General features: G+C 39.5%; 1 protein-coding gene and 1 long non-coding RNA gene across 5 annotated transcripts in view; one reads left to right on the top strand and one right to left on the bottom strand.

The window, feature by feature from the left end:
• The window catches only part of LOC148132588 (uncharacterized), a 41001-nt gene extending 21958 nt beyond the window's left edge, over positions 1-19043 (bottom strand). The window contains exon 1 of the long non-coding RNA XR_015748258.1: positions 18924-19043. This is a non-coding gene — a long non-coding RNA (uncharacterized LOC148132588). The remainder of the gene's footprint in view (positions 1-18923) is intronic.
• LIFR (LIF receptor subunit alpha) overlaps positions 4844-26419 on the top strand; it is a 112834-nt gene continuing 91258 nt past the window's right edge. The window contains exon 1 of one of the 4 annotated variants that reach the window (XM_087958497.1): positions 4844-4985. The gene's annotated coding sequence lies outside the window, so the exon portion shown is untranslated. Of the gene's footprint in view, positions 4986-12766; positions 13459-15142; positions 15534-26419 lie in introns of those variants that run through there. The other 3 variants (XM_087958495.1, XM_026666418.2, XM_087958496.1) reach the window with 3 other exon arrangements.

Here is a 26419-nt window from a genome sequence, read left to right on the forward strand (position 1 = left end):
TCTAACCACTGTGCCACAATGGCTCAACTTTACAGATTACAGATAAACAGAGTTGGAAGAGACTTTGTAGATCATCTAGTCCAACCCTCTCATCCAAGCGGGAGACCCTACACCATTTCTGACAAATGGCAGTCCAATCTCTTCTCTTTTTTTAACAAATTTTATTCAATTTTTCACATTAAAAACAAAAATCTCTTTTTAGTGGACAACATATTTCCGGGTCATCACCTTTACATACAAATATGACAGCAATTATACATTCATATATGCATACTTAATTCTATTATTACCTTTTCCATTCTAAATTTTCAGTAAGGAGAGAAACAAACACATTAATTCTAGCCTCTTTCATTAATCTCAGTTGAAACATCTTTTTGTTTCATTTCAATTATTTCAAATATAATCCTTTAATATTTATTTTAAAAATAAAGATAAGCAATATGTGTTTGCATAATAATAATAATAATAATAACAACAACAATAATAATAAAGATTACCAATGTCTCTCCTTGCTTTTAATAGTCTATATTAACTTATTAATTTAGTTGGTTCTTTAGTCTGTCATATTTCCTTTCCATTACACATTCTTTTTATAAATTCTAGATTAATACAAATTTTAACACTAAAGAAAAAAAACCAAGTATAGGTTTCCCCCCTTTTACTGCTTTGAGTGTGACACCTCAATGATTAAAATATACCTTTATTCCCTCATCTTGATTCCCAATAAACCATTATTTTTAAGAAGTTACAATAATAATCATTACATCTTTTCACTTGGATTCCACAGCATATTTTCCCCCCTTAATTTTTAATAAAAATTATCAGTATCTATATTACCCTATTTTCTAAATATTTTTAATTGCAGAAATATTCTTATTACCCCTTGTCACCCTGCAGAATCCCCTTTTTAATTCATCAACCATTATCTCTGAAAAAACAATTTCTTTTCAACGTTTTACTATTTCCATATTTCTTTATTTCATGTACCTGTTTCTTCCTGCTTCTCCTCCCTCTCTTTTCCCCATATCTTTTCTCATTCCAGTTTATATCCCTCTCTTTCTTAATATCTTCCTTTCCCCTTTTCTACTGGGTCTTTCTGCCTTTCCCGACTTCACAGGTATTCCCTCTTTTGATTGCCTTCTTAAATCTTAACTTTTTAACCTTCCTTCTTTCCCCACTTCTTTGTAGTGTTCTTTGTGTTAATTGTCTATTTAAGATGTCTTCCCCCTTGAGTCGACTCCTCCTCCTCTGAAGCTCTTTCTTCTTGTTCTTCAATTGCCATTGCCATTTTTTTCTAACACAAAGCAAAGTGAGCTGCTTCTTTCCTGTAGTAATTCTCTCATATTTTTAAGTTCCATTTTTAATTCCTGAAGAGATATCATCATTACACACTCTTGTATTTTATGATCGTTAAAGTCCACAAAAAAACCCACTTTTACTTTCCTTCTTTCTTCTTTAAATTTTCTAAAGTTCTCAATTATTCCAGCCCCGGGTCTATACCAAAAACATCAATCAATCCCACAGTCAGTCTTTCCTTGCTTTTTTCTTTATTCTGGTTCCGCTTTCACTTTCTAAGATTCTTACTTTGTTTCAATATTTCTTTAGTGTTATATCCACACAAGTTCATTCAGAAACAGGATGCTTTCCCTTTTGTTTGAGCTCAAGTTTTTGTCAAAAGGTGGCACTCTCCATTATACAAAGTCTTCACCTTTTCCCCCTATATTTTTGTTTAGGGTTCTTTGAACCTCAATATTCCAGCACAGTCCAGTCTCCAATTTGTAAACTTTATTATTATTATTTTTTGACAATCTTAAGTCCAGCTTTATTTTATGCCTGTTTATTGCCAAAACATTTTAGTCCAATTTCGTTAAATCTTTAGTTCCGGCTTCTTCCTTTCCCGGTTCGAAGCCCCGCTTAACTGTCAAAAATATTTTCTTATTTTTTTTCCTGTCCCTTTGTAATTTGGCTGCTCACTTTTCTTTTCTTAAAAATTCCATGTTACCTTAATCCCAGGGTACTTTTGTTTAGTTGTATTGCCCAGTTGTCCCGGTTCAGATGTTATCTACCTCTTTCTTCCCTCCTGCACAAATCTTAATCCAGCTGAGTCCTCCTCTCGGGGTGGCCATTTTAAACCACCGCTGCATTTGTCTTCGGGGGGGAAAGACCAAGCCCAGGAGGGGAGATGCGGCTCCCCTCAACTTGGCTTGCGGCTTCCCCTTACTCCGCCGCCCCTCCAAGGCAGCTTCAGCCCCTAATCGTAATGATCGGGGCTCTCCAACGAAAGAGCACAGACCATATTCGCAGAGAGTCGCGATCTGTGGTCTGTCAGCGAGGAGGCTCCGCCTTCTTCCCGGCAGTCCAATCTCTTCTTGAAAGCCTCCAGTGATGAAGGTCCCACAACTTTCAAAGGCCAGCTGTTCCATTGGTTGATTGTTCTCACTGGTTTATTTCTAGGATCTACTGGTTTATTTCCAGGATTACAGCAACAGTGAATAAGAAGTGTAGCAGTATCATAGATCCATACTATTAGTAAGGACCCAAAGTTCATCTCTAACTTCAATGTCCAGAGTCACTGGTTTGAGATAAGCAGCTATAGAAAATAAATAATTAAAGGAGATCCAATAATAGAGCATCATCTACAGTGCAATTAATAGGAATAATGTATAGGGCACAATATGGATACTCCTTGACTTATTACCATAACTGAGGCCAGAATTACAGACTTAAGTCATTGTGACCATAGCTGGAGACATCATGTGAATGGACCTAAAAAAATTTTTGGACATTTTTGCCATGATTGTTAAGCAAACACCACTTCTGGCAAATGAACATTGCAGTTGTTATACAAGTTCATTTTCCCCAATCAACATTTGGGAGTGGGGGAAGGAAGGGGGGACAGAAACTGCAAGTAAACCCCAGAAACCAGCAAAAAAAAGTTGCAAATTGCAGTCACATGATTGCAGGACACTGCAAATGGTCATAAAGATGAGCTGATTGCCAAGTGCCCAAACCCCCCACAGGGGTTTGCTGCCATCATAACTTCAAAAATGGGTCAGACTAGGGGTGGCCTTTAAAATTTTTAGCAAAGGGTTCTCTGCTGGGTGGGTGTGGCCATGGTGGGTGTGGCCTAGTTGGCCTCCTGCACCACATCAGAAGGGGCATTTTTGCCCTCCCCAGGCTCCTGAGGCTTTCCTTGAGCCTCTGGGAGGGCGAAAACAGCCTCCTGGGGCTCCGGAGGCTCTCTGGAAGCTGGAAACAGGCCCATTTCCATCCTTCCCAAACTTCTGGGAGGCCTGTTTGTCACCCACTCCAAGCCTCCACACGCGCCCTGCACTTACCTGCATCCAAAACGGGCTGCGTGGGGACTCCTGGGAGGGGGTGGGCGGGGTGGGCAGGGCCAGCCAGGAGTGGAATTTGGGGGTTTTCCTAACTGCATAGAATCTTAGCTAGGGGCTCTCCCAAATCCCTGTGAACCTCTAGCAGCCCAGCCAGGTCAGTCATAGCTTCTGGGGAGGTCCATCATAACCTTGTTGTTATGGGCACGTATTTGTGAGAATGGAAGAATAGCCTAGAATGGAAATACACTCAAAATGGTACAAAGGCAAAGCAATGTAAGAAATTCTAATCCAATAACAGGTAGCCCTCAATTAACAACTGGTTCCTTAGCGACTGTTCAAAGTTACAACAGATCTCCCCCCCCCACACAAAAAATACTTACAACCTGGATTCAAAGTTCTGACAGCAATCTCCCTCCCACGTTACATGGTTGCATTTTGGATGCTCAACAACTGGCCTGCATTTATGGTTGTTTGCAGTCATGAGACCACAATTGATAACATTATTTGTGGAAATTAGCACTTTTGGTTTTCAGCAAAAAAAAAAAAAAAATCCCTTGCAGACAATGAGTTCATTTAACGATCATATTGTTTGCTTTACAACTTCCATGTTTCCTTTAAGACCATCACCAAAAAAAAAAAAAAAGGAAAATTGGGTGGGTCCCCTAGGTCAGAGGTCTCCAACCTTGGCAACTTTAAGACTTGTGGACTTCAACTCCCAGAATTCTCCAGCCAGCTCTGCTGGCTAGAGAATTCTGGGAGTTGAAGTCCACAAGTCTTAAAGTTGCCAAGGTTGGAGACCTCTGCCCTAGGTGCCTTGGCTTACAACTATCATAACATATGATGGAAATTCCAGGCTCTAATACAGTCATAAGCTGAGGGCTACCTGTAATTAACCCCTGACATTAATTGAGCTCTCTGCCTTCTTCTCCAACTAAGGAGACCATCAGCCCCAATTGATTTTCAGAAGAAGCAGGTTAGTGAAGCAGACATTTTCTCCTCCAGCCGAAATGATTGGGATGGATACATCAGTGTAGATAGCAGAGGGAATGGCCTTGAAGGACAGGAGGAAGGGTTGCTACCTGAGCCCAAATCAAGAAAGCAGTAAACATCTCAGACAAATGCCTCCCTAGTTCACATGAAGATAAAAGGAGGGAGGAGGGGAAGGTATTAATATATTGCAAAATGTATTAATATAGCTTTACAATAATGGCATTGGTTTCCTAATCTAGTATATCTTGAAGGGGGTCACAATAAGAGATCTGTGCTTGCCTCTCAGATCTACCCTATTTCTAATTCAAATTCTTTGAATACAGACATCTAATTCCAAAGGAAGTGTGTTTATTTACTTAATTATTGTCCAGAGAGGAAATTCTGGGGGTGGAACAGGGACTTTAAATTCTCTTGAAAAACTGGTGATCCTATCTCTGCCTTTGGCAGCCCACGGTGACAGCTGATGAACAAATTGTTCTATGTCGTTTAAAAAGGTTCACATTAATGTTAGAATTCTCTTGAGTAGCTGCAGTCTCAAGGAGCTGCAGCACAACAACACTTCTTGTTTCCAACACACTTCTGCACCCCTTGGGCAAAGCTGTTTCCTTGTGAATGAAACATAACACATGCACCATCCAGGATCAGATTTGCTGAACTGTAAGTCTCTTTTCAAATGGTAGTTTAAACAGCAATTTTTTTAAAAAAAAGGATGTATTAAAAATTAAAGAATTTATCATATTGCCAATACCAGCTAATACTTTCCTTTTCTAGACTTGAATAAGTACCTTGAGTAAGTACCTGTGAGCATCCAGATGCCCAAGTTAATATATATATATTATATATGTAACATTACTCCAAGAAGCACAAAGCCAAAGACACAAGCCTGAAGATGATGAATGAGACTTCATCGAAACGTCGCCTAGATACTTCCAATTTTACGCGGGAGAAAACCCGAATAACCAAAGATCCACATACAAATACCCGCGAAAACTTAAGAATATATGTATGTATGTATGTTAAGTTTTCGCGGGTACGTACATGTATGGTATTCAGCTTTGTTCGGGTATTTTCCCACGTCATTATAGTTGTGCTTTTAAAGTTGTAGCAACGTTTTGGCAGAATCTCATCTGCCATCATCAGGCTTCTGTATTGTGTTCGTCTGTGAGTCAGACTTTTAATATATATATAATATATATATATATATATATATATATATATATATATATATATATATATATATATATATATATATATATATATATATATATATTTCAAAATATGTTTTGCTTGCAGAAAAGTTCTGATAAGAACTTTAATTTTAGAAATATATTGATATCAGATTTCCTTAATCTTATTTTGAATAACCAGGAAGGTTTTTTTTTTTACATTTGAGAACATTTGAGTTTTCATTTTAAAAGGAAGGTGTTAATGAATAATTAAAAGGGGAAAGAAAGGAGATTTATTATCTTCTTCTGTAAATATTATATTTGTTCCATTTAAATTCTACTTTCCCTCTAGAGGTTCAAGAAAGCATCATAGCAATTCTGTCATCACAATAACACACAACCACAAGGTAAGTTAGTTTAAGAGATAGTGAATGATCCAAAGTGAGCCCACAGAGCTTCAGGGCTGGGTAGAGTTTCAAACTACAGAACACTTGGTTGACCTTATTTGTGCTTATAAAATAGGACTAGTCCTGTTACTACTTTGTTGGTTCACTCCACAGAATAGCAAATTAACCATTTCCACACTGGTAGGGAAAACACTACAGGTAATCCTTGACTTACAACAGTTCATTTAGTGACCATTCAAAGTTACAACGGGAATGAAAAATGTGACTTATAACCGTTTTTCACAGTTACAACCTTTGTAGCATCCCCATGGTCATGTGATTTACATTCAGATGATTGACAACTGACTCACATTTATGGTGGTTGCAATGTTTCAAGGCCATGTGATAATCTTTTGCAATCTTCTGTCAAACAAAGCCAATGAAGAAATCAGATTCACTGAACAATCAGGTTATTAACTTATCAACGGTGGTGATTCACTTAGCAACTGTGGCAAGAAAGATCATAAAATGGGGCAAAATTCACTTAACAACATAAATGTTGGGCTCAATTGTGGTCATAGATTGAGGACTACTTACATATGTAATTGTCTAGGCAGTCACCAGAATTTCAACTTTTGAACTTTTCTTATCTCCTGGGTCCTCCTTTAACACTTTAACACGTCCTCTCCATCACTTGATTCAAAATAAGTCAGTGCAGCACCTCAGTTGGCCCAGGTCTATCACTAGAAAGCTCTGAATGAAAGCATGTTCAGGAGCATCAGAGTATCAGATTTCATAAGCCAATCACAATAAGTTTCATGAATTTTATTAATCGGTATTATTTTTCTCAGAGAAAAGGTTACGGTACTAATGAATGTTCAAAGGTCATGTGTCAGACAAGTAAGGAAGCACTTAGGGGAAAAAATGGCCACCAAACTGAACATATAATTTATACAATAAATTGTCAGGGGGCCCTGACTTTTGGTATACCCTGTGTACATAGAATTACTCTAAAATATTTCTTTTTCCTTCTTTTTGGGTTTTTAAAAATTGATATTTTATTTTAAATCATAATAAGGAGAAGATTTAGATTTGGGGACGAGTCCAGAGACAAAATTAGGTGGAGAAGCTCAGGAAGGACTGTTCTATAATCTGTATGGCAGATATCTTTGGATCTTCCATTGCATTGTTTTTCCCTGTGAAATCCCTATAAAAACTAAGTTTCCTTCAGAATCTAAGGATTGGGAGAAAATGTCCAGGAGTGCCACTTAGCAGACTGAGCAGGAGGATAAATGTGGTAGAAATCTTGTTATATATTCTGAAAAAAAGCGAAGTGTGTTACTTCAAGGTGAAAGGGGCATTGATTAGACCCCCTTTTTTAACACTATGGACTCCTGACTCCAAAACTGCCAAATTGCACTCTTAGTGGCAAGGACTGAGTGGGTTTGTAGCTCCAATTTGTTTCCATAGGACTTGAGGGCAGAAAAACTTTCTAGAGCAGGGGTCTCCAACCTTGGCCAGTTTAAGCCGGGCGGACTTCAACTCCCAGAATCCTGGGAATTCTTGGAGACCCCTGTTCTAGAGCAGGGGTAATTTTAAGACTAGTGGACTTCAATTCCCAGAATTCCTCATCCAGCTTTGCTGGGAATTGAAGTCCACCAGTCTTAAAGTTGCCAAGGTTGGAGACCCCTGTTCTAGAGCTTAAAGTCCTTTGTGTCTTTAAAATGCTTACAGGAAACACGGGAGCAAGGCTAGGGCAGGGATTGTTACTGAAGAATAGGTTTCCTATATTATCTCAAGGAAAGCAGCTTTCAAATAAAGACTACGGAAGTGGGGTACAATTATGGAGCGGAAAGGTTCCACACCAGGAAGGCATCCGCTCCTTCCACACTACCTCCCCCATTGCTCATCAATCATCCAGGCTCATTCTTTGATTAAAGCCAAGGCAAAATATCTCCAGGAAAATCTTGAAATGCAAAACATTCTTTCTTTCTTTCTTTCTTTCTTTCTTTCTTTCTTTCTTTCTTTCTTTCTTTCTTTCTTTCTTTCTTTCTTTCTTATTTCTTTCTTTCTTTCTTTCTCTTTCTTTCTTTTTCTTTCTTCTTTCTTTCTTTCTTTCTTTCTTTTTTTCTTTTTTCTTTTCTTTCTTTCTTTCTTTCTTTCTTTCTTTCTTTCTTTCTTTCTTTCTTTCTTTCTTTCTTTCTTTCTTTCTTTCTTCTGTGTGGTTCACTGAAATTTTTTTCCTCTCATTTACTACAGTAGTGTTTCTTAACTTTCAGAACTTTAAAATGGGTGGACTTCAACTCCCAGAATTCCCCAGGCAGCATGCCGACGGGGGAATTCTGGGAGTTGAAGTCCACCCATTTTAAAGTTTCCAAGATTGAGAAATCCTGAATTATAGCAGTTGCTCTTCTCCTTTTCTAAGTCAGGATGATTTCCTTTCAGCTACAATGTAGAAAAAGAAGTCCATCGGATAGTCTCATTTTTACATCACAATTTACTACCTGTCATGGATGGAGGGCAGATTTCCTTTTTCTTTGAGCTGCTTAATGAAAGAGACCATTTCTTGGTGTCACTCCTGAGTAACCAAATGCATATTCATTTCATGGTTATTTTAACGCCAACTCCAATTGACTCTGGGTCAGAGGTGGTATTCAGCAGGTTCTGACCAGTTCTGGAGAACCGGTAGCGGAAATTTTGAGTAGTTCAGAGAACCGGCAAATACCACCTCTGACTAGCCCTGCCCCCATCTATTTTCTGCCTCCCAAGTCCCAGCTGATCAGCTGGGTCTTCTTTTGTTGCCCTGCACAGGAGAATGGAGTTGGAAAGCAGATTAGTGGGGTGGGGTGGGAATGGAGATTTTGCAGTAACCTTCCCCAGGAGTGGGGAGGGAATGGGGATTTTACTCAGCCATGCCCACCAAGCCACGCCACACCACGCCACGCCATGCCCACCAAGCCACAACCACAAAACTGGTAGTAATTTTTTTTGAATCCCACCACTTGTCCATAACTTGCTGTCACTGCAGGGAAGGCAATTATTAAGGCTGCAATTGGGAAGTTCAAGTGGTCTCAAAGAAAGAAAGTGGGACAGAATGTATTCTTTCTCTGACTGAAACATAGGGAAGGCTGTTACGGGGTGGGGTGGAGGGGTGGGGAGACACAAGGCCCAATTCCAGCAAAATAAATAAGTTTGGAGTTTGCAGAGGCTTGTCCCTACAGCACCCAAAATATATCTTTCTTAGGAAAAGAAAACAACACCTGATTTGCTTTTACTTTTGTTTTCTTCTCAGTTACAGTACAAACTTGCATCCGTAATTATTTTTGTGACTGTTGGTTTTTGGAATTTAAAAAGACAAGGAGTCTTATTAACTGAAGTGATTCTATTGGGGAATTTTACCTGTTTGAGGCTAATTTGCAGATGGACCAATTACATGATCAATCCAAGACAGGCTTAACTTTTCCAAGTTTGCTATAAACATTTATTTTATTTATTTGTTTGGTTATTTGTTTGGGGAGGGAATGGGATTTTGCAGTATCCTTTCTCTGCCATGCCCACCAAGCCATGCCCACCAAGCCACACCACACCCACTAAGCCACGCCCACAGAACCAGTAGAAAAAATATTTGAATCCCACCAGTGGTGTCATTCCTGAGTAACCAGATGCATATTCATTTTATGGTTATTTTAATGCCAACTCCAATTGACTCTGGATGGTTCGCAAAATAAAGAACATTAAAAAACCAAGTAAATAAAAAGAAAAATTAATTGCAAAATAATTACAAGGTAGCGATCAAACTCAGTTTCAAATATCATGGGTGTAGATAGATCACTGACTGGGGATATTGAGAGCATACACAACTTTCTAAAAATCTGTCATGTGTGGGGTGGGAGATCTGTTGCTTTAGTCCAATGTAGTCCTCTGTACTATTTATTAGAGACACATGAGTGATAAAGAGATAAAACTGCCTTTCCAATGTAAGGTTGGAAGGCTGTAAGGTTCCCCCTTGGGAATTATGTTTAAAAGATTAACAAATCATCAATCTGCTCCCACAATGTTTAAAAGATTAACAAATCATCAATCTGCTCCCACAATGTATATATCACATCAAAGTACCACCTTGACAATCATCCCAAAGGTGGTTTTTGAAGAGGCAACTGGACTTTCTGGTTTTTCTTTGAAGACATTTCACTTCTCATCCAAAAAGCTTCTTCAGCTCTTCTTCTCATCCAAGGAGCTGAAGAAGCTTCTTGGATGAGAAGCAAAACGTCTTCAAAGAAAAACCAGAAAGTCCAGTTGCTTCTTGAAAAAGCACCTGGATGACTGAGAATCTCCGTAGACATCTTGACAAACAATTTCCCATTAACAAGCACAGTCAGTGTACGCAGTTTCCAATATTGCCTTAAACCATAGTTTGTTTTAGTCATGATTTTCCAAGTTGATGACCCCACTCATCCTGTGACATGTATGGAAGTCTGAATGTTTAAAAGTGTTTTGCGAACCTGGAGAAACTCTCCTAAACTTATTTCACTGTAAGATTAAAAGTTGTTCATCCAGTCATGACTGGGAGTTCTCCTATATAATTAAGTCTCCAAGAAGTGCAAAAGAGCCCTAGTCATCATTTCAAACTTGGGCAGAAGCTCAGCCAGGATCTTCCAAGAAGGAGACATTTCTGCAGGTTTTAACTGTGTTGTGAATAAAATTGCAAATAGTAAAGGCATCAGTCATGTCTTGTAATATGAGAAAATAAAAGAATAGAATAAGATAGGGAGATGGTTCTGTTTATGCTTCCTTACTTGGGAGCAGCCTACTGAACTCAGACCATAAGAGTGTAATTAGATCTCAGAAATTAATTTCTAAAAAATAATATTTATTTAAATTAAATTTAAATTCATGAGAATTTCAATAAATTTGTGACGTTATAAGGAAGTGAAAGTTCTGTTTGTGTTAAGGCCTTTGTCCATATTCATTTTGTTCCTTATTTTTACATTATAAACACCTTGTCTGGTAATCTGTCCATGTTGCATACATAGATTATGATCCGGTTCAGTGAACACACAACTACAGCTATAATGTGATTTCTTGGGTTTTGGAAGGAATGTTTAATGAATCTAGCCAACTGTCAGTTATATTATAGCATATTGAGTGAGCCCAGTCAATCATGATTTATTCAGTAAACCAGTGTTAATTAAACAATCATTTAGCATGTTGCATGAATGGTATTAGATTCTGGTGACATTGTCTGGGTAGAATTCAGTTGAAAATAAATGCTTTGTATGACTAGCCTGCATCTTAGAACAATTAGCTCAAAACCGAGATCCATGAAATTTAAATCATGGGAGATTGCTCCAGGAAACTGAACAGGCTTGACACTTTAATGATGACTTGATGCTTAAAACTAGTGAGTCATATAGCTGGCCTTGAAACAGCCTCCTGAGAAAGAGCAACGATAATAATCAGAATTACCTTGATCTGTTCTCTCATGGTTCTCTTTCAAAGCGATGTAAGAAAAATTTGCATTTGTGTTATCTCTGGAAGCACAAAGGATCTCTAATGAAATTCTCATGGATGGAGCAAGGTGCTTTTGCTTTAGTGCAAGGAGGAGGGGCAAGAAATATTTTTCATCCTCCTGCTTTTTCATCCTCCTGCTGTCTTTATGGAACTTCTGGAGCCATCAGCTTGACTTCCAAAGCTGTCATTAAATCTCAAAGAAGACATCATTATGAGGGCCTCCTGCCCTGTGAGCCTTTTTCAGATTGGGAAGAATGAATTGCCAGGCAGACATCAGAAGAGAGATACCACAGAAAGGTCCATGAAAAAAACAACAGTCAAGCTGATGTTCAGAACAGTGCAACCAAGGCTCTCCCTCTTTTTTTTTTTTTTTACATGTGCCCATGGTTGACACACATCTCAAAAAGACAAGTTCATTGTTGGCCCCCCTGCCACCTTGATTCCTTCTCTTTGAAGAGATAGTAGCAGAATCCTTGGTAAGACCACACTTGGAATACACTGCATCCAGTTTTGGTCGCCATGATGTAAAAAAGACATTGAGTACAGAGAAGAGCAACAAAGATGATTAGGGGGACTGGAGGTTCAAACATATGAAGAACGGTTGCTGGAACTGGGTTTAATCTAGTTTAATGAAAAGAAGGACTAGGGGTGATATGATAGCAGTGTTCCAATATCTGAGGGGCTGCCACAAAGAAGTGAGAGTCAAGATATTCTCCAAAGCAGGGGTCCCCAACCACCGGTCCGGGACCGGCACCGGTCCGTGGAACAAGTCCTACCGGGGCAAGTTTGCGGGCCGCTATCTTGTTTTGATGAAACAGTGCTTCCGTGAGCTTTTCCGGTAGAAAGCTCACCGGAAGCACTTTTTCATCAAACAAGATGGCGCGCGCCCAGCTGATGCCGGTACCGGGCCGCGCCATAAAAAAGGTTGGGGATACCGGGCCGCGGCATAAAAAGGTTGGGGATCACTGCTCCAAAGGACCTGAGAGCAGGACAAGAAGCAACGGGTGGAAATGAATCAAGGAGAGAAGCAACCTAGAACTGAGGAGAAATGTCCTAATTAAAACAATTAATCAGTGTAACAACTTGCCTCCAGAAGTTGTGGGTGCTCTAACACTGGAAGTTTTCAAGACGAGACTGGACAGCCATTATGTCTGAAATGGATTTCCTGCCTGAGCAGGAGGTTGGACTAGAAGACCTCCAAGGTCCCTTCCAACTCTGTTATTCTGTCACATCCCCTCTTAAAAAAAAAACCGAATCAAAATTCTCAAGCGCCCCTCCCCCATAAGGCAAGGAGACAAGGGGGTCTCCTCTCTTTTTGGAGGATACAAAAAGCGCTGGGGAATCTCAAGAACAGCCTTGAGGTCCGCGTTGGAGAGAGGTGGAGCTTCCCCACTTGGAGATCTTGGCAGCTCCCTGAAAGCCCCCGCTGCGCTTTCAGCCACGTCCAAGATCAGCCCGAGAAAGGAGGTCGGGAGCGATGCCCCGGCGGGGACCGAAGCCGTCTCGGGAAGCCACTTCGGAGCAGGTAAGGTGCTCCTGCTGAGGGGTAAAATGCTGCGGGGTAGCCCGATTTGGAAATCCAGCAGGCCAAAAAGCGCCGGGCACGGGCTGCCTCCGGACGCCCGCAAGCTTTTTCCACTGTTGCCTGTCGGCTCGCGGCTCCTCCTCCCCGGGGCTGTAGTCAGAAGTCAATCCCTTTCCATAGGCTGCTGCAGCCGCCGCCGCCGCCGCTCCTCTCCTTGACTGCGCCTTTGCTCGCCACAGCTGCCAGGCCTCTCGGAGCTCGGGGTGGCCCCGCCGGAGTGGCTCATTTCTCGGAGCCCGCCCGCGGGCACGGTCGGTGGAGTCCCCAGGCTAGTTTGGCTTTTTAGGAACAAGGATTCCCGATCCTTGCACACTTCTCTTCCCCACTTCCACCCCACCCCACCCCCCGAGCTTCTTCCCAGGCTTCCTGTTGGGGCTACGTAATCCCGCCACCCGCAGCAAAGCACAGGCCGGCCGGCCTGGCATTTGCGTTGCGTTATGGACATGCACGGCGGGAGGATCAAGCAGAAGCGGCGTTATAAGGTGAAGGGGGGGAGAGATCTGGGGTTCAGAAGGGGAAGGGCTGGGGGTCTCGAGAGGGTTGAAAGGGAACCGAGATTTGGGGGGTGGGGTGGAAAAGCCTGGGATCGCCTGGCTGTTGGCTTGTTTGTTTGTACTACACTCCTTTTGCAGTAGATTCCACCGGTTCCTCCCCGGAGTAAAAGCCTCAATTAAGACTATTGGACCTGATGGAGGAGCGCTTCGCTCCAAATCGCCTTCGGTCCACTCCACCCCGTTGGAAACATCCCTGGGATCCAGGGGAAGCTTGGTGGGGATTCCATTGATTCGGACGGATCCCCATTTGGAAGAAAGTGGGCAATCCGGACGGTGTCCTTCTCCCCCAATCCCCCCTCCTTTTCTTGACGGGACCCCGGAGGTCAAACTTTTTCTTCGTTCCTAGGGAGGTTTCTCTGGCCACCTTGGACCCTCGGAGCGCCCTCACCCCCCTGTCCATCTGCGCCTGTTTTCTTAGAAGAGAAAGTGACTCCCACGCGATCCCCAAATATTGTCCCAGCTGAGGCGCGATCCCTCGCTTTTCCTAAACGTCGCACCGCCTGGGATATCTCTAAGACTGGAGAAGGGCTTATAGTACGCAGCGCCCTTCAGACTCCTTTAAAAAAAAACACACACACACACACACAAACAGCATTTCAGCTGATTTTTTTGTGGTGTGGTGGATTCCTTTAAGCGCGCTCGGGTCCCCCTTGGAGGGGAAAGTGAGAGCCGAGCCGGGGAAAAAAGTGGGGAAGAAGCGGAGCGGAGGGTGGCGGATCTGGTTGGTTTCGAGACCGAGTTTGCATGCTTTCGAGGTAACCCGGTCAAGGAGCAGAGGAATCGTTTCTCGCTAGGCTGCGTGGTTTTATGTCGGTGGAAGGATTTATTTTTTAATTTTTTTAGGATCTGGGGCATATGGGAACGCTGCGTCTTTTTTTTTGGGCGGGGGGGGGTGAGGTCGCGGGGCGAGCGTGGGACTGCGGGACACTACAGAAAGTGGGAGGAAGGGAAGAGTGACTCAGATGGTTCGTTTGTCCTTTCCCTTGGGCTCCCCCACCCCACACACCATTTTGATATTGGCAGGACTTGTGGTGAAAGTTATTTGTCTGCGTTCACTGACTGTAGCAAAAGCTGGGGCACTGGATTCCGAAATAGTTTTAAAAGTTCTCTCTCCCCCTCTCTCTCTGAAACATATATTTAGTTATTTTTAAAGGGTGCTGAAAATTCTGGCGGATCACAGCATCAAACCAAATCCTTACTTTGCACACACCTTCCTGGTGTACAAACATAAATAAAGATTTATAGGACAAGGCTGTAACAATCTGAAGGGCTAGAGTCGTGCTTTACTCCCGATTTATTGAGTAAATTGCAACTAGCTAAGTTCGTGCATTTGAGATTGTAAAGTGTGGCTTACAGAAGAAAACAGCTAAATTCATATAAGAAACTAAGCCGAAGGCACAATAGGCTACCATTATTATTACATAGTAGAGGGCAGAGAATTTAAATTGATTGCACTCACAGTACACTCCTTGTTCCTGGATAAAAAAATAAATAAATCCAGGCTTAATGAAAATAGCCAGTGTTTGAAATTGGCTTAAAGATAAACTAATGATTAACTTTAGAATGGCCCTCTGATCAATAATTCATTAAGCTGCAATGAGTGTAGAAGGTTCTCTTTGACATATATAAACAACTAGCCTGGATGCCTTCTCATTTTCTTGAATGTATTTATTATGATGTTATATTTATATATATAAATAACCAGAGCTGCAAAGAAACTCCATCTTGGCCTTGGACAATCAACACATTTAACAGAAACTCTAATTAGAATGATAATGTGAAACAGCTAGCAGTAATTTTTAAAAGCTTGCACTGAAGTTACACCATTCGGTGTCTGTTTGGAAGCAGGTGGAAAAAAAAAGGGAGCAGGTTACAACTGCCCAGAGAAGAAATCTCTTTCAAAGTCTTCCTTGTTCCTAAAGAACAGAGGACCTCTCAGAGCCTGAACTGAAAGAGGAACTTGGAAAGCGAACCATAGTTGCAGGAACATTTATATCTAACAGGTAATTCCCACAAAACTTTGATTTGAGACCTGCTAAAACGGGAGCAGTCCATCCCCTGTCCTGTAACACATATGGATATATTCATTGGTATTTGTTACTGGTAGGTTGTTTGCTCCACTTGGCTCTTAGGGTGCTTTAATTATTATTTTTAATTAAAGATGAAAAGCTGTCATTCAAGCACTGACTCTTAATTTCTAGCAATGCCCCTGGGCCCTGTTGGGATGTTTAGAAAATAGATTTGGTGGGGGGAGGGAAATATACTAAAATAAGAACCAGTAGCATTTATTGGAAGCTCCTTAAAATAGCTGCAGCTTTTTTTGAGGGGGGGCATATGTAGGTTTGTGGCATAATCCTGGGAAAACCTAGATTAAGGGAAAGGTGTTCCTGACAACATATATCCCCATATGCATTGTAAAACATTTTTTTTTAAAATTTTGAATCAGTCTTTTTACTTGATCCTAATTGAGCTTTGTAACTTGGGGCACTAAGGAACACTCTAGAAGGCTAAATATTGAATATTTTGTGGCTGGCCATGCCTAACCATTTTGTAAGAATGTCTGCAATATTCAGAAATTTCTTGTGGATTGAACATTTGGCTTTGCATTAGGAAAATGTGGATTGGGAGCACTGTGACCTTTTAAACCATAGTGTATGCTGCATGAAATCTTGAATATATTTTTTCTGAATTATCAAAAACATTTCCTTTTTAAAAAAAATCAAATTTTCTTCTCAGAAAATAAGCAATTGCTTAGAATTGATTGGACGATACTGTATTCTACTCTCCCAAATTAATGTTTGAAGTTAAATGCCTCATAGCCACGCTATATAGGTGGAAAGGGTCCTTCTATAATCATCTGAAGACATTTTTATTAAAATCATGTTGAAAATTTTATATGACTTTCTTGTTTGCTTGCTAGAGAGATTTAGGATTCTGATTCTTTAACAAGCTTGTTTAAGTCAGATTTCCATATGCAGAGCAGTGGATTATGTCACATAAGATTACTGGTAAATCTTATCTGAATCCTATTCAATATAATTCTTTTCAATATCTTGAAATATATTAAGATAATAGTTACATTTTTTCTTGTTCATTTTTTCTGAAATAACAGGGAAATTAAAAATATGGCATCCTGGGAAGATTTCCATCCCCAAAATACTATTGATTTTCACCTCTTTTTTTTTTTAGAATAATGCTTTATATAACTTCATCTGCATTGATATACTTTTAGTTGTCTTCTCACTTCTGTCTCCAAATACAAGATTGAAAATATCTGCAAACACCATCGTAATTCTCAGCAAAGACTAACGCAGTAGAGATGTTATAGAACTCGTAGGAATTATCTTAAATGTAGGTTGTCTCAATGTTAAACTTGACTCTTAATAACATCATGGGATGTCCATATGGTCTTCTTGACAGCAGTAGGTGGAAAGGGTTAACACTTTCCTTTTTAAAGCACATTGGTATCAATATCTAATAATTGTAAAATATAGCAGAAAGGTGGAATAAATTCAGATCTAAAATGTTATGAGGCACTGGTGAGGGATGGACAAAGCAGAAAATTAACAGGCATCTAGAAATAAAAATTAAAGCTGGAAAAATCTATTCCGCATGCTGCACCCTTTCCTTTAATCGTGCCTGGTGTCCTCATTACCCTAAAGTTCCAATAGCATTGGCTGATGTTTCTTATTGATTTTTCAAGAGAAAAATCTCTGTTTGGATCCTTTCTTTAAACATGCTGGGACTTTTAAATATACATTTCCTCAGCTTTGTTTTGATTTTAATTTTACAGGAAATTCTGTGTTCTCTCGCACGTTTAATGGTTGCTTGCAGACTTGTTAAGATATCCATATGTTCCTTAGCAGTTCCACCATATGTAGCAAACTATTTTGGACCAAGCCACTCATCTATTTAGTTCAGTATTTTTCACATTAACTGGTAGAATCTGACGCAGATGATTAAACCTGAGAGCTTTTGTAAAGCATGTGCCACTGCTTAGTCATCCTCTAGGTATAAATCTTAAGAACACTTATTTGGTGAATTACACAGCATCTATAACACTACTTTTCTATGCCTGGTAATTTATAAAAGCATACAGTATAGACCAAAAAGGCATTAAGAGTTGTTAACCTAATCCTCTGTAGCTTTTTCTCTGGTAATATCACACTACTAACCAGAGCATACAAAACATTTGCTAGACCAATACTTGAATACAGCTCATCAGTCTGGAACCCACATTACATATCTGATATTAGCACAGTTGAGAAAGTCCAGAAATATTTCACAAGAAGAATTCTCCACTCCTCTACTCGTTGTAGAATACCTTATGCCACCAGACTTGAAATTCTAGACCTAGAAAACCTTGAATTACACCGTCTTCGGTCTGATCTAAGTATGGTATATAAAATCATACATTGCAATGTCCTACCTGTCAATGAATACTTCAGCTTCAACCATAACAACACAAGAGCACACAATAGATACAAACTCAAGGTTAACCGCACCAAACTTGATTGCAGGAAATACGACTTCAGCAACAGAGTGGTCAATGTCTGGAATACTCTACCTGACTCTGTAGTTTCTTCCCCAAACCCCAAAAACTTTAACCTTAGACTTTCTACTATTGACCTCACCCCTTTCCTAAGAGGTCTGTAGGGGGCGTGCATAAGTGCACCAACGTGCCTACCGTCCCTGTCCTATTGTTTCTTTTATTTTTCTTATATGTACCCATTTCATGTATTCATAACTATGTATATACTTATACCTATTATCTTGTAAGCAATTGACAAATCAAATTAAAAAAGGCAGTTATTTTAAAGAATAGCTCTTGATTTTGTTTTTAAATCATTTTCCCATTTAATCTATTGATTTCTATAATGTATATCATGCTGGCATTTTTAATATTCTCTTGCACTCTGTAGAATTGGAATGACATTGAAAATTAAACAGAAACAGGATGTAGAATATTATCAAACATGGAATTTATTTGACCAATGGTTGGAAAAAAGTGGTGGAGATTAAGAATGTAATTTGTATTGTTAAGCAAATTAAATTCCCAGACAACACGATGTTTATTAAGCACTAAGAAATGTATTTAATAGAAAATTAATTACAAGAAGAAGAATTGGAATGTTAGTAAGTCCTGCAGCTTTTACTCATTCCTCTCATGGCCTCTACACTATTGTTAAGCTTCTACTAACAATTCTTTTTGTACAAAACTACTCTGTGTCATTTGCAGAGCAATACACAGCAAAACATTTTTTATGAATTCCATATTCTCTTTCCTTCCAGCAACCTTTCCGTGAACCTTGTAACTCTCTTACTAATCTGTACAGTGCAAATAATACTTTTAGTACTAAGGAGGTAAAGTGTATTGAACTTACAATTTGTACCGACTGCAGAATGGCCTGGTGTTGGGGTGTGTGTGTGTCATTTGTTTTTCCCCTCTAATAAGCCTAACCCTAGTGATTTGCTCCAACTGGATTTTAAATTTCCTGTTTCATCTATCCTGGTGTTCTTTGGATGTGTTGGATTTCATCTGGGAATAAATGGCCAATACATCTGGAGCGTACTAGCTTCGTTTGAGAAATGCTGAATTTGGTTCTCTGCCCGGTGAAACTTAATCCACGGTGAAATGGGCAGCCTTGACAGCCCTGTGATTCAGATACCCTTTTCAGTTAATATTAACATTTGTTCTTTCCAGTGAAGAGCAGTGAAGACAAAACAATGTAATTGGAACAGAAACTGTAACAATGACTTTGTCAAAGGATTCAGTTCAGCAGGCCAAGGCGTATGCTGTCTTGGCCCTAATATGGGAATCCTTTTCAAAGAGGTTCAGAAGTTCCATAAGAGTGTGGAGGTGGGAAAGAAGGGGTTCAAATGTGATAAGTCAAGTACTACCTGTACTTTGTCTTGCAAGATTCTGTTAATGTAATCTTATTACAGTAGGGATCTTGAAGTTTTTCTAGCCAAGCAGGGCACTCTGTACCATTGCCTTATTTCTATGTTATGTATCATGAGTTGTTTCCATGGTCCTTATCTATCCCAGTGTGACTATGCGGCTTCACAAAGTACTCTTGTACTCTCTGTTCTGTTTACAGGCTACCATCTCTTTCCCGTCCCCCCTCCACAACATATAAATATGGTTAGAGCTTCTTGTCTGGACTCTGTTTGAAGGGCTAACACATCCCTTGAAAACTGGTCCCCCATAAAAGTCGCAAAATAATTGCCCGTTTGCATTTTATTTGGAGTTCAAACATTGCAAAAAAAAAAAAAAGCTATATATTTTTTACAGAGAAGCCCTCTGATATTATTAAAGGTTATTTTGTATGTATGCCTTTAAATCAGTATTGACTTCTGGTTGACTACCTGGATTAAGTCTTTGCAGTTTCCTTGCCAAGATTTCAGAAGAGATTTGCCATTGCATCCTTCCTAAAATTGGAGGGGAAAAAGGGATTGGCCTAAGGTTTCTTTGTGCCCAAGGTAGGATTAGAACTCATGGCCTCCCTTTTAATAGCCTGGTGCCTTAACCGCTGTACACCACAGTAACTCTCAAAGGTGAAATACCTGTCTAAAAAAAGTCTTCACTATGTACCTAACCTACTGGAGCACTTGATTTTTGTAGTGGCTTAATGTGATTACTCTTAACCTAATGTGTTTACATTACACTGATGTGTTTCCCTCTTTATTTTTTTTTAACACACATATACACCATAAATTAAACATGGATTTAAGTTGCACAAGGGGTCAGTATAACTATGAATGGCTAAGGTTTTGTTTCAGAAGCACTCTGTGGAACCCATCCAGTGGACCAAGTTTTGAGTTGATTGCTTTGGGAAATGGCTTAAGGACCAAAGTCTTTAGCAGCATTGTTGATCTTGCTTGGGATTGTGGGACAGAAGCAACTTATTAGTGCAAGATGGAAGAATTGAGAACAGATGTGTTGACAATAAGCATGGACACACATGCTTAAGTTATGTTTAAAAACTGGTATAGTAGAATTCCATATTTCAGCTCTTGATAATAGCAGGTGGTGAATTTTCTTTTCTTAATGCTGGAAGTAGTGAAAAAGACCAATATACTGGATCAAAAATGAATCTGGTTTAAATAACTTGCTAATCCATCCTTTTCTTAACCCATCATTTTGAAATAAACTGCAAGGGATTGGGCCAAGCTAGCCCAAGCAAAATTAGTGTTCATGGGAACCAAACTGCTGGGGTTAGAAAACCATGGTTTTGAGCAAACAACCACAAAATAAATGTTTTCTACATCTTTCTGCTACTGTCTAGTGGTTTTCTGTATTTGTTTTTCAGACCAGATCTGGTAGCCTTACTTTTGGTGCAATCACATCCTACAAATTGCAGTATAAATCAACATTTCTCAACCTTAGCTTTTAAGATGTGGCTGCATGTTAGCTGGAGAATTTTGGGAGTTGAAGTCTACTTTTCCTACAGTCGCTAAGGTTGAGAAATTCTGATGTAAAGTACATTCAGGAGGAATATTTTTCCAAAGTAAATGATATTAGAATTGCAGCTTGTTCAAAAGAAGTCACTTATCTAATTCTCTATTTTTTCAAAATTCTTTAATTCTCAAAGTTTGCCTCTTATTGGGGTTACTATTACTGGAAAGTACAATTTATTTTACTAGAATCACTCTGCTAATTCTCCTTAGCCTGGAGCTACAGCCCCATTATATAACATATTTTTCCTCTAGCAGACAGAAAGTTGGCTGCTGTTGATAGTTGGATTAAAAATAACTTGAGGGGCGGGGGAGAAGAGAAAACACTGATACCCAAATTAAGATATAGTAGCCCGTTTTAAGAAAAAGAAAGCATTGAAAACTGTGGAACAAGCATACATGTTTTCTAACCACACATGATTTATTTTAAACATTTTACCACAAAAAGCCAGCTATATTGTATCTTTTTGTTTATGTGAATTGCAGTAGTGAAGGACAACCTCTGGGGACTGTGGGTAAAACTTTAGTTGTAGGATAGGGGGAACAGGATAATGAGTACTTTTGTCTTGAGTAGCCTGGGAATTTTTCCTTTCAAAGCCAGTGCTGTGATATTTTGGGAGTATTTGGTAGAGGAGTGGCATAATAATGCAGTGGTGTGAATACTGAATGCAATGCTTCCCCCTGGAAGGGTGTTTTATCCTCCTCTGTTGCCAAGTTTTCAATAATGACAAAAGTCAGTGGGAAGCAGCAAGTAGGTGATTATTCATCTCATTTAAAAATAGCTCAACTTATTAAAAGGGACCTCTATTTTAATAAAAGTACCACTTCCTCCCATCACTTCCTTGTTAAGCACCGAATAATAGATTTGCAATAACGTACGCATGTTATTGTATATTAATGTACTGAATGTATATAAAACGAAGATATCTATCTACAAATGGATCCAGATTTGGAGTCCTTTTATATGCTTATTTGATAGTGAGTTATTCTGAGCTGAATGGCACGTACCACCTGGCAAGTCTAATTTCCAAAATCTAACATAGCCTCTGCAGCCATAGATTTTAGCAGGATGGAACTAGAGCAGTCTTGGCCCCAAGGCAAACATTTAGAAGAGGTCACCAAGTCCAACATTAGTCATCATTTAAAGAGCTAGGTGTGAGAGAACAGACCTGTTCCGTTGTCTGGAGCTTGGACACATGTGCTACTCTGAGGGATGAGTGGCATCTGCAGGGGGACTCAGGGTTGTTGGGGTCTTTTTGGTGGGGGAGCCATGTTGGCAAGTTGCTACCAGATCCAGTGGCAGATTAAGGCTCGCTGGTGCCCTAAGCACTGACAAATCTTGGTGGCCCCCTCCTTTGTACATACTGTACAAACGAAGCCATATTCTCAATTTCCCCCCCTTTGGGCTGGGTGCCCGAAGCACGTGCTTAGTCTGCTTAATGGTAAATATATCACTGACCAGATCTTGGTTGCAGGAATCTGAACCACCGTTAGATGTAGCAGAGTTAGAATTTTCTGTACGTCTTTGTTGGCATCAGAGTGCACTGCTGATTAGAAAAGGTAGACTATGGAAAGTAGGAAATGAAATTTTGTTGTAATTTTAGAGAGGGTAAGATATCAATGTACTTAAACCCGCTGTTAGGATCTGAAGCATTTTTCCTTTATTATTTTTCTTGACTTCCTTTTTGTTTTAAAATGTGAAGTGTTTTATTTTTTCAAAAGTTTCTTTAATATCCTTTTTTTAAAAAAAGATGCACATTGCTTATATTCTCACTCACAGCCCAGGTCTACTAAATCTAAACAAAGATTTAGGTTCCTCTCTGAGTCCCACAAACAAGCTTATTTTAATGACTGAAGCCCCAGCTGGGTTTCTCTTTGTCTGCAAACCCCAGGGTAGCCACCACTCCTTGGTTACATTTCTGACACTGGATTTGGAATATATGCATGCACACATCTAATACGCACACACACTGAGGCATTTTATTTTGTGTTTTTTATATTCATTGGTTGGTTTTATGTTATGATCCCTTGGCTATTGATCATTTATAATAAGACTAAATCTTATACATTTTGAAGTTTCTTTCTCACCCCCTAAAATAAGAGACTAGGTTTACTGAAAGTTTAGATTAGGTAATTGAGTTTTGAAAAGTTTGTTCCCTTACACCACCACAAGTGGCAATGTACACTTTTCATTGGGCTTGTCTGTTTTTTTGTTAGCTTTTTAAAATAACTCTAAACCAGGATATATGTGGAAGATTTGACTGTGAACAACTCTACCTTACAAAAGATACACAGAAGTACTGTAGAGAGATGCAGAATTAAGGAAATAACACTACATAATTATTATTTTGCATTTTCAATGCTACTTAACTTTTTGCCTTTCTGCCATCGTGTTAGTAAATCTGTTTAAAAACAGTGTGATGAAATGGTTACAACACCCCTTTTGAAAGATGTTGGCCTAGTTAGAGAATAGCAAAATACAGTATAAGAACAAGAAGGAATCTATAGCAATTCCCGTATGTATATCATCAAACAGTAATGTGTGGGTATAGCTGTTAAATCACCTTAAGAGACGGCAAGGTTGAAACTAGACCAACAATGGAGAAAAATTGTTCTCTTTAAAGAGCAATTCATTTGGCTATAGCAATTCATTTAGCTTGTAGCAGAATGAGTCATATCTTATTGCTTCCACAGTTATGACTTTTGGATCTGCTGGGTACACAATGACTGTCCTGAAAGTTATCATTTGGGAACACCTATCTGCACATATTCTCCCATTTGAGCATAGGACATCTCAAAGAAGTAGTGCAAGATCAGAGGGTGTGGAGAAATCTGGCTGATAGAATCACCAAGAGTCAGACATGACTGAATGGATGATTAACAATAGATTTAGTCTTATATATCGCATCATAGCGCTTTACAGCCCTCTCTAAGCAGTTTACAGAGTCAGCATATTGCCCCCAACAATCTGGGTCCTCATTTTACCAACCTCAGAAGGACGGAAGGCTGAGTCAACCTTGAGCCAATGAGATTCGAACTGTCAAACTGCTGGCAGCCGGCAGTCAGCAGAAGTAGCCTGCAGTATTGCATTCTAACCACTGCACCACCTTGGCTCTGATGATGATGATATGATGATAACATTATCATTATCATTTGCATTCTTCCCGGTGTGGCATCTTCCAGATGCTTGACTGCATCTTCTATTATTTCTAATCAATATCACTAATTCACCATATTGGTTATTGTCCAGCACAGGGTTCTCCAACCTTGGCCACTTTAAGCCTGGACGACTTCAAGTCCCAGAATTCCCAAGCCAGCTGGCTGGGGAATTCTGGAAGTTGAAGTCTTCCAGGCTTAAAGTGGCCAAGGTTGGAGACCCCTGGTCCAGCACATCCAGAATGGGAATGTGGAGAATAGAAATATCAGACTAAAAAGAAAAGTTTCAAATAAATGATGGATTGTACTAGGATTGTCAGAACAATGCTTTCATGATAGAACAATTGTTGGGAAATCTCAAATGATTGTAGACATTTGAATTAAAATGTCAATCCAGTGGAAGAAAATACCTGTACCTCAGGGTTTTACTGTGAAGTCCTTGGTGTTCTCTGAGCTTAGTTGTTTGCTTGTGGATATTTCAATACCCAGCTAGGTACCGGTAATATCAGCGCTAGAGAGTGTGGAGTTTACTGGGGCAAGGGGGTTCTACCATAGCTTGCTCTGACAGTGTTGGTGGGGATGTGGTTTTCTCTATGGTAGTTTCTTGATTAGAGTATTGTTTTCTGTTTGATTTGTTTGTCTAGTGTTAATCCCTGCTGATCAGGTTGTTGGATATTGCAGATGTGTTCTGTTCTTTTGTATGTTTCTTAGCTTGTTTTATTGTCTCATTTGAATGGTGTGTACATGTGTTTATTTCTATATGTCTATTGATGGCTTATTTGTCTTGAGTTTCAAGCTTCCAGGAATTTCCTAGTGGATAAACAGAGAGACAAACACACACACACACACACACACACATAGCTGAAGATCAAAGAGCACTCCCACGCTGTGAACCTGCTCTTTCAGAGCAAAGCAGTACAATTGTCCAAAAGAAACGGCATTTACAGTCAAGACAGACAAAGCATTCCAAAATGGAGTACAGTATTTGGATAAAAACAGAAATTCCTGTTGCAGATCCTGTTGGGTTAATTTGGGAATGCCCTCAATAGATTTGTTGAAGCAGAACACTATCTCTTACATAAATGGAAGCTGGGGGAAAACAACTAAGGATAATGATATCAGGCTTGTACTGGTATTGTTTTGAATGAAACTCTTCTGAAAGGATTGATAAGTTTTTTGGGGAATAAGGTGAAGGTTGACTATAAAGTGTTACTGATATGAAGGGTATGTATAGAACTTAGTCTTCTTTCAAGAAGATAAATCATTTATCCAGTTGAAATATCAGTAGTGAGGGAGGCCATTGCCTCACAGATTGGTTTATTGAATTTCAGATAGACATCTGGAATGACTTCTCTTTGTCCTCTCCTATCAGCACACCCCAGGCAAAGTTTTCTAAACTTTTATTGACTTTTTAAAGCTAAAATGGTGTTCCTCATCCTTATGTCTTCTCAATTTGTTGATTGTCCCATGTTGGCTGAAGATAATGGCAAGTTTAGTTAAATAACTTGTTTTTAGGAGAATTCTAGGTCACCGAATTGAGAGGTGTGTTTGAAAATATTTCTTTATCTGGTGTTTCTGATTAAAGCAAAGGGGAGAAAGGTATTTCTTGACTGTAATTGCTAGTATAGTTTTGAGCTTTTTCTTAAGTACATTTCTGATTTTTTTTTAAAAAAGGTATGTTTGTATGCATTATGCAGCTGGACTGTAGAAAGAAACAAATATCTGAACTGATCAGAAATTTGGCAGTCTTCCGCCAGCTTCTCTCAAACTGGAATTCTTTGCATAGTTCACATGCTGGATAAAATTATATACAGTCAGATTCCCAAAACAACTTCCATAGCTCCTTCAAGCATTTTATTCAACAATTTATTTAAATCATAATTATGGTTGAATAATTAGAATAACAGAATTGGAAGGGACCTTGGAGGTCTTCTAGTCCAACCCCCTGCCTAGGCAGGAAACCCTATACCACTTCAGACAAATGGTTATCCAACATCTTTTTTAAAACTTCCAGTGTTGGAGCATTCACAACTTCTGGAGACAAGTTGTTCTACTGATTAATTGTTCTATCAGGAAATTTCTCCTTAGTTCTAGGTTGCTTTTCTCCTTGATTAGTTTCCACCCATTGCTTCTTGTCCTGCCCTCAGGTGCTTTGGAGAATAGTTTGACTCCCTCTTCTTTGTGGCAGCTCCTGAGATATTGGAACACTGCTACCATGTCACCTGTAGTCCTTCTTTTCATCAAACTAGACATACCCAATTCCTGCAACCACTCT

This window comes from Notechis scutatus, chromosome 2 (genome assembly GCF_049901735.1).
Source record: "Notechis scutatus isolate UNSWTSFEM ecotype Mainland chromosome 2, rNotScu1.2, whole genome shotgun sequence".
NCBI classification, from domain to species: Eukaryota; Metazoa; Chordata; class Lepidosauria; order Squamata; family Elapidae; genus Notechis; species Notechis scutatus.